This window comes from Phoenix dactylifera, chromosome 6, assembly GCF_051530095.1.
Source record: "Phoenix dactylifera cultivar Ajwa chromosome 6, Ajwa_hap1_PhDact_Kaust_v1.1, whole genome shotgun sequence".
NCBI classification, from domain to species: Eukaryota; Viridiplantae; Streptophyta; class Magnoliopsida; order Arecales; family Arecaceae; genus Phoenix; species Phoenix dactylifera.
Genome location: NC_143195.1, coordinates 28,943,904 through 28,951,673, shown reverse-complemented (window position 1 = coordinate 28,951,673; position 7,770 = coordinate 28,943,904).

Here is a 7,770-nt window from a genome sequence, read left to right as displayed (position 1 = left end):
AAAAATCTTTCTCAAAGCATAATATCCAAAAATTATATTTTTTCTTAGAATTTCATCATAATATATAAAAAATTAAATTCTAGTACCCTCAAAGGGCAGACCAACAGGAGTGCCCAACACTCCAGTCTGTCTGATTAAAAGTGAAATTCATCGAATTATGCTCGGACAAGGGCATAGATGATTTAACAAAGATCGGGGCGATCAAATCTGACAGCATTTGGCAGGGGTTATGGTTGGGACTGACATACTGCTCGATGACTATCATGCCCCGAACCCAGCACCCGGGTCCGGGACGTGACCGGCCGCATGAGCCCTAGAGCAGTGCCCTAAAGATCATGCAAGGCCTATGATTAACAAAAATTTCAATAAATCCACAACTAATTTAGTAATTCAAATAGACAAATCCGACATGTCCAAATAAACAAATTAGTTCAATTACATGATCTTCAAATGTTCTTCGACATCAAAGAAGGATAAACAAACTAACTACTCGCACTCTGCGCCCATCCCATCCAAATCTATGCATCCTGCAACTCTGATAAAAAAAAGAAGAGAGGGTGAGCTTTACAGCCCAGTAAGAATTCTTACACATCCATACCAACACAATAATAATATGAATTTGAAAACCACGACAAATCAATGTACATATCATAAAATCATATACCGGATATCAAAAGCTCGAATAATCAGTATAAATATGCAAGTCAAATGTCAACAAAAATCCAGCCACTCAAGTGTAATACGTCATACAATATCTCAAAATCTTCAATTAATGTTTTCAATGCTTTTTCTTTCCATTCTCTATTAACTTGATCCGGATCAATTATCTTTTCGATTTTGGGCTACATCCCGGTCACGTTTCCGGCCCGTGACGGGGCAATCGATAGTATCACATTTCCAGCCTGTGACGGGGCAATCGATAGTATCACATTTTCAGCCTGTGATGGGGCAATCGATAGTATCACATTTCCAGCCTGTGATGGGGCAATCGATAGTATCACATTTCCAGCCTGTGATGGGGCAATCAATAATAACGAGATAAGCCCAAAGTCCCTGTTCATTTAATCAATTCGCAAACACACATCAATTCCTTTTTCCACTTTATTTCCGACCTAGACTAACCATGGTCACGTTTTCAGCCCGTGACAAGGCAATCACTATAACATGGTTAGTCCATACTACCACATCCATAAATTTAATTATGCAGGTATAAGTTATACACATACATACATCCATCATACTACCAATCACAAGCCAACACGATCAAAATATAATTAAATATAAAACTATTTTGCTTTGTCTGGATCATAGCATATCAAACATATATAGTGCAAAAATATTTATATCATGTAGGATTGGCGTACAAGGATTCTTACTCTTTGTTGAAAAACTCAGACAAGCTATTCACCCGTCCTCACGACGATCTATGAACCGGAATGCGCAGGACTCTGTTCAGTGTCCTCTCGTCCAATAGATTGTTCCCCTACAGAACCAAGTCAATATTAAAATTTATCAAAGATATATGATAATCTAGGATCCCTGTTTGATCCTCTAAAGGATCCTCTAAAATCTAACATCCTAGGACTATCTAGAGTCCACAAAGCAATGCTCTCCCCAAATCTAAAGGGTAGAGAGAGAACCCAACTAGAGAGAGAAGGAAAATATAGTAAGAGAAAGGGAGTGGGAAGACCCTCTCTCTGTCTCTCTTCTTCCTTCTTCCCGACGGAAAGGGAAGAAGGGGGGTTCGGCAGTAGGTGGCCCACGGCCAGCGACGCCCCCTGGTCGTCGGCCTGTGGCGGTGCCAGCGGTGCCACGCCCGGCGACGGCCGGCCGGAACGGAAGAGGAGAAGGCCGAACAGGGCTCGGCTTCTCCATCAACCCGGCGGCTTCCCGGCCACATCCCCAAAGAAGTAATGGCCAAAGATGGAGGAGGAGGAGGAGAAGGTGCTCACCTTGCTTTCGGCGAGATCCTCCTGACCGGATCGATGGCGAATGCTCCGATCCTATCCGCGACAAGGTAGAACTCCAATCTCCCTCCTTTCTCTTTTTTTTTTTTGTGTGGAAGGGCTCTCGGTTGATGCCCTAGGGAGAGAGAGAGAGAGAGAGAGAGAGGAGATCTTGCCTGATTTGGTAGGGTTTTATCACCCTATAACCTCCCCTCCGGTGGATTCGGGAGGAGGGGAAAAGAATTTGAAAATAGGGGAGGGAGCCAATCGGGAGTCTCCCTCCCCCCTTTCTCATGCGTTGGGCCGCTTTGCTTAGAGGCCGGCCCAAACCACATCCGGGCCTTTACAATGACCCTGAATCAGGACCCTTCACCAGGGTCAATTCAAATTCTTTGCGAAGAGTCCCTACTGGACCCAACTACCTTGGAGAGGGTAGAAAGAGAAAATTCAGTAGAGAAAAAAAGTTCTATAGAGAGAGAAAGTCTAGTAGAAAGAGAAAGTTCAGCAGGAGAGAGAAAAGAAAAGGAGAGAGAGAAGAGAGAGAAAGAAAAGAGAGACTCTTTTCTTCTCCAAAAGAGTTGAGTCCATCTCTCCCTTCCTTCTCGATGGGATCCAGGGGCGGTCGTAGTGGCCATCCCTGACGGCAACAGGAGGAAGCTTGGCTAACCTTGGTGGTTGACGGTGGCGAGCAAAGGGCGACGACATGAAAGAATGGACCAAAACAGGGCTCCCCTATTTTGGACTGTTTTCCAGTGATTCGCCGTCCAAATCTAAGCCAATCGTCCTACAACAAGAGAAGAGAGAAAGGAAGAAGAAAGGGGAGTGCTTAGCTCGGTTCGATGAGGGTTCTGATGACTCCTTCTGGTGACAAGACAAGCGAGAAGGTTGGAGGAAGGGCTCGAAACTGATGGCTTAATCTTGAATCAATTCGAAGGAGAAGGAAAGGAGATCTTAAATAACTGATCGTAGGCCTTATCTGGTCGATCTCTAGATCGCGATGAACTTCTGATTCACCGCAATCAGGGAGGGAGGCTGGAGTCTTCTTCCCAGTGCCCTCATGTGCGACGCTAATGAGGCCCTAGTTAGGTGGCCAGGCTGGTCAAGTAGACTGGGCCCAGTCCAGGGTCTCACAATAACTCATCTAATTTTCATGAGACATAACAAGGTAGCATGGTAAAAGAATTACAATTATTCAGCACTTAATATCATAAATCATTTATAAGATCGTATTGCTAATGCTCACACTAATAATCTATTTGATTGATTTTTCGTATATGCTATTTCCACATGTCCACCTCAACACTCAACCAATAAATGAATTACAAGTTTGCTCCATACCACAATCTAACGAAAAGAAACAAAATTTGTATCTTGCCCATCAGAGCAAACACTTGTGAAAAATTAATGTAAAAAGAATTACCATCTGTATCCCACTAATCCTCATCTCATCATGTTAAGAGAAAAAAGTAGCGAATCTCTTACATTAGAAGTCTCCTATACATCTCAAGGCGTCTAGCCATTTAGAATTGCAGGTCATGTTTATTTCTATGAATATTCAATTAATATATCTCATTATCAATTTCGTATCAATATAGATCCAAAAAAAATCTAGGCAATCTAATATGGCTTGCGATTGTCTAAAAATAGAACCTGTATATATATGCTTGGAGCCAACACTGCCAACTTTTCCAATGATGAAACGATGGGGTTCAGGTTGTATCTTCCGATTGATCTTCTTTTGCATCATTGACCATTTGATCATGCTCCAAACAACTTTCAGAGCACTCAGAACATGTTCATCCATCCGCTTGTATAAATCTCAAAAAAATGGCTGTTGCATGATCCAAACATATCCTTCTTCACGCAAAAGGCCCAGCAATTGTAGAGGTAGAGGCCCGGCAACTCCTTCAAGTGCTCCGAATAAACTTACGAGAAGGACGAGAATCAGATTGTAGAATAACAGAAAAGTTTGTAGATTTAACTCCTGTGAAATAAATCTAAGATTAAACCAATCATACAACATCAACTTTCGATCTTGGAACAAGCTATGACTAATTGACTGCATAAATTAGGAATCAGTCTCATAGGTGATTAGCTCATGTATAATTGTGGTCATGCATACCATAAGGTCAAAGAAAAGAGGCTTCTTTTTTTTGTTGCTAGGGCGGCTGGATCATACCTGACGAGTATGAATATACCCAATAAAATCGAAAAACGGAATATCTTGAAGTGCCAGGGGCAACTCTCCATCCCCATCCCATAGAGTACAACCGAAGTGACAAGCAACATAAGCAGCCACCCATTCCGCAGCCCTATTGGCTTCGCGGAACACATGTTTGGCCTAAAAAGCCCCGCCATCCCTCACCATTGCCCAAATATCCCGAGGTAATGGGTGAGCGCAACCGTCACCCCTTAGTCCTCCACAGATCCAGCTGATAACCGTGGCTGAGTCACCCTCCAGAACAATAGATCTAGCCTGTAGAACACACCGGGCTTGATGAAGACCCGCCCAAGTGGCCCTCAACTCCGCGCTCGGAACCGAAGTGTCAAAGAATTGACTGCCCTCTGCAGCTATGACCCTGGCAGACGGGTCCCGAATAACAAAACCTGCACCGTCCCTCTTGCCACCATACAAGACAGACCCATCGAAGTTGACCTTGAGGAAACTCAAGGGTGGGGGCTCCTCGGTGAAGAACACCGTACGGAATGCTATCGAAGAGAATGAAAACCTCAGATGTCCCGAGCTGTCAAGGAACCTCCAACATGGATAGTGTAACTGAGCTCCCGCTTGCACACGGGCGCTTTCCGCCACAAGTCTCGGCGACATACTACGTTCGCCAAAGGTTCGAACGTTCCTGGCCAGCCAAATCTGATAGGATGTGCAAATCGCTCGAGTCGCCACCTGGCGAAATAGTGGGGACTCCGAACCTCGACGCATGCCAGTAAGAACTGATCCCTATATCCCTATACCTCCTGCGGAAACCCTGTCAGACGCCAAGTCGCCCTATCCTAGGTGCACTGAAACAAGGCATGGTCTACCGTCTCGTCTACACCGCAAACTCCACACTCCGCGGGAACCCTCAGTCTATGCCCACTAAGAACTGCTCTCGTGGAAGACAATCTTAAACTACCTTCCAGAGGAACAGTGCTACTCTTGGGTGGAGTTCCAAGTGCCAGATCTAGGCACAGTCTGACCCAGACTCAAACTCCCGCCGAAGAATGCGGAAAAAATCACCCGCCCTGACTTTGAATGGAATTTTCCGACATCGTTTGTTTGTTTGCACTGACCGCTAAGCAAGGAGTATGCTAGGCTTGATGCTGGACAACTACAATGAAAACCACCTGCAGTCTTCAAGTCACAAAAAAAAAAAAAAAAATCAACTCTCCCTTGGTAATTAATTCAAAAGATCCACGTCATGCGGGATCCACGTCATGCATTCACCACCCGCATGACGTCGGCACATCTGTTGCGTCCAAGTCATCCATTGGCAGCTTCCATGAAAAGAACTCCAAGACCAGCTCTGCTTGACTCATCGAACATACTTAGTTTGGTGTATTAAAAAAAACATACTTAGTTTAGATAATAATTTATTCTATGGAAAAGAGAGTTTGCATCAAGATTTGACTAACGACATAGTCCCTTCAGGATAGCGCCTAGTTTTTGCATTTTTTATTTGGAGTTATGAAAGCCACTAGTTCAATTCGTTGCTGACTACTGCAACAATTGTTGTAGTTTTATAATGTTTAACTATTTCTAGATTAAAATTATTTAAAAATAAGATAATGATAAAAATAATCATCATTATTTTTACCATTATGAATAGAATTTAATTTCATAGTTAACAACAAAAAATAAAATATTATCCCAAATACTGCTTAACTAAATACTGTTTATATTGGTACACAAATTTGAATATGGCGTATATTTCTTTTTTTGGGTTTTAGCCGTGCAATCTATAAGTGAGACAATGGTCATCTTTCCTTTTTTTTTCCTGATAAGGCTAGCAATCTAGTGAAAATACATCCATATGAATCAAAAAATACAATATGCATGAAATTAGAAGGGATATCCGATGCAACAGTCCATAAAATAGTTTCCGTATGATTTACCATATATACCATTATCCAATTAGCAACATTGTTAGCTTTTCTATAGACATATTTTATTTTATAAGAAATAAAAAAAAGTAGTCATTCTCCAGTATCAATGGATGGAAGCTAGTCTCAATAGTTGATGGATTTGGTTGCTGCATAACTACTGCCAATGAGTCCCCTTCAAGTATAATATGGGCAACTTCAGATGTTTCATCCCATATATCAATCCTTCTCATGTAGCGTGCAACTTTGCCATTGATACCATCGTCTCAAAAAGTCTGATGCCACGTATTACTAGTAGCAAACCGCTTGTACTTATGATAACAAAGCTAGTTCCACCATAATCACCTTTATTTAGAACAAAGCCATCAAAGTTAACTTCGAGGAAAAAGGAAGATGGTGGCTCCTAAGAGAAATAAATCATTCGAGAGAATGCAGAAGTTGCGAGATAGGAGCCACAGTTTTTTCCTGCTATCAAATAATCCATCACGGCAGTCATATGAATGAAGTTGTAGGCTAGAGTGGCTGCCTTCACTAAAATCAATCTTGGACTCCAACCAAATCTGATATGCAATATAGGACAGCAAAGGCATCTCATTTTTGTTAATCAGAAAAATAAGGGACATCCAGCTGTTGGGACCAATTAACAGATGGCTGAGGTTAGTGATTGTCGACACTTTTTTTTTTTTTGCCAAAGATGAATGTAACGTGTCGTTTAGCAAGCTTTTCCAAAAGAAGTATACATTTACATTGTAACAACTCAGGAGCTCACCCAAAATAGCTAGCCAGAAGGTATTATTTGGGTTTCTTGATCCTGTATAAGCATCCAAGATCTTCTCGGCGAATAATTAATGTGGGACTAAACACACGCCCGCACGGATCCTTACATACTCTTCCCATTCAAGCCCCGATGTCTTCGTCAAGCTAAAAGTTCAAATCCATTCAAATCTAATCACAAATACCATGATAGGCCCGTGGTCAGCCTCCATGAACCCGACTGTAGTGTACCTCAGTCCACATAGGCTATGGGCCGAGTTTTGCTCTAATACTATTTGTATCAACTCAGGAGCTCACCCAAAATAGCTAGCCGGAAGGTATTATTTGAATTCCTTGATCCTGTATAAGTATCCAAGATCTTCTCGATGAATAACCGATGTGGGACTAAACATATGCCCTCATGGATCCTCACATAGACAACAACTACTGTCGGCATCTGACTGTTCAATCGAAAGAAAATCGATTCTTAGAAAATTTGAAAAAAAACTCTCGTCAAACATGTCTCATGGAATCCCATAGGTTCGTAAGAAAAATATGAGTAGCCTGCCCCACCGAACATCATTCATCTAAATAAAGCATCCGCTAGACCATGCCCACTAGTGCTATGGGCTTCAAATTTATCCTTCAGTGGTTGCTGCCAGCTCATAAATATCTTCCGTGATTGGTGTGGAATATAATTTCTTCCATTTGTTGGGCACTATGTTGCCATCATGTACAGTTCTATCTCCTGCATCAATAAAAAGTCTTCAGTTATATCTCCCTCGAGTCTGGCCTCTACCGTCCGCTAGTGCTAGTGCTATGGGCTTCGAACTTATCCTTCAGCGGATACAGTCCGCTTATGAATATCTTCCGTGATTGGTGTGGAATATAATTTCTTCCTGTCACGCCCCAAATTCATCATTCAGGTCGACCACGTGACACGGCCACATAATCCCTAAAGTAAAACCCTAAA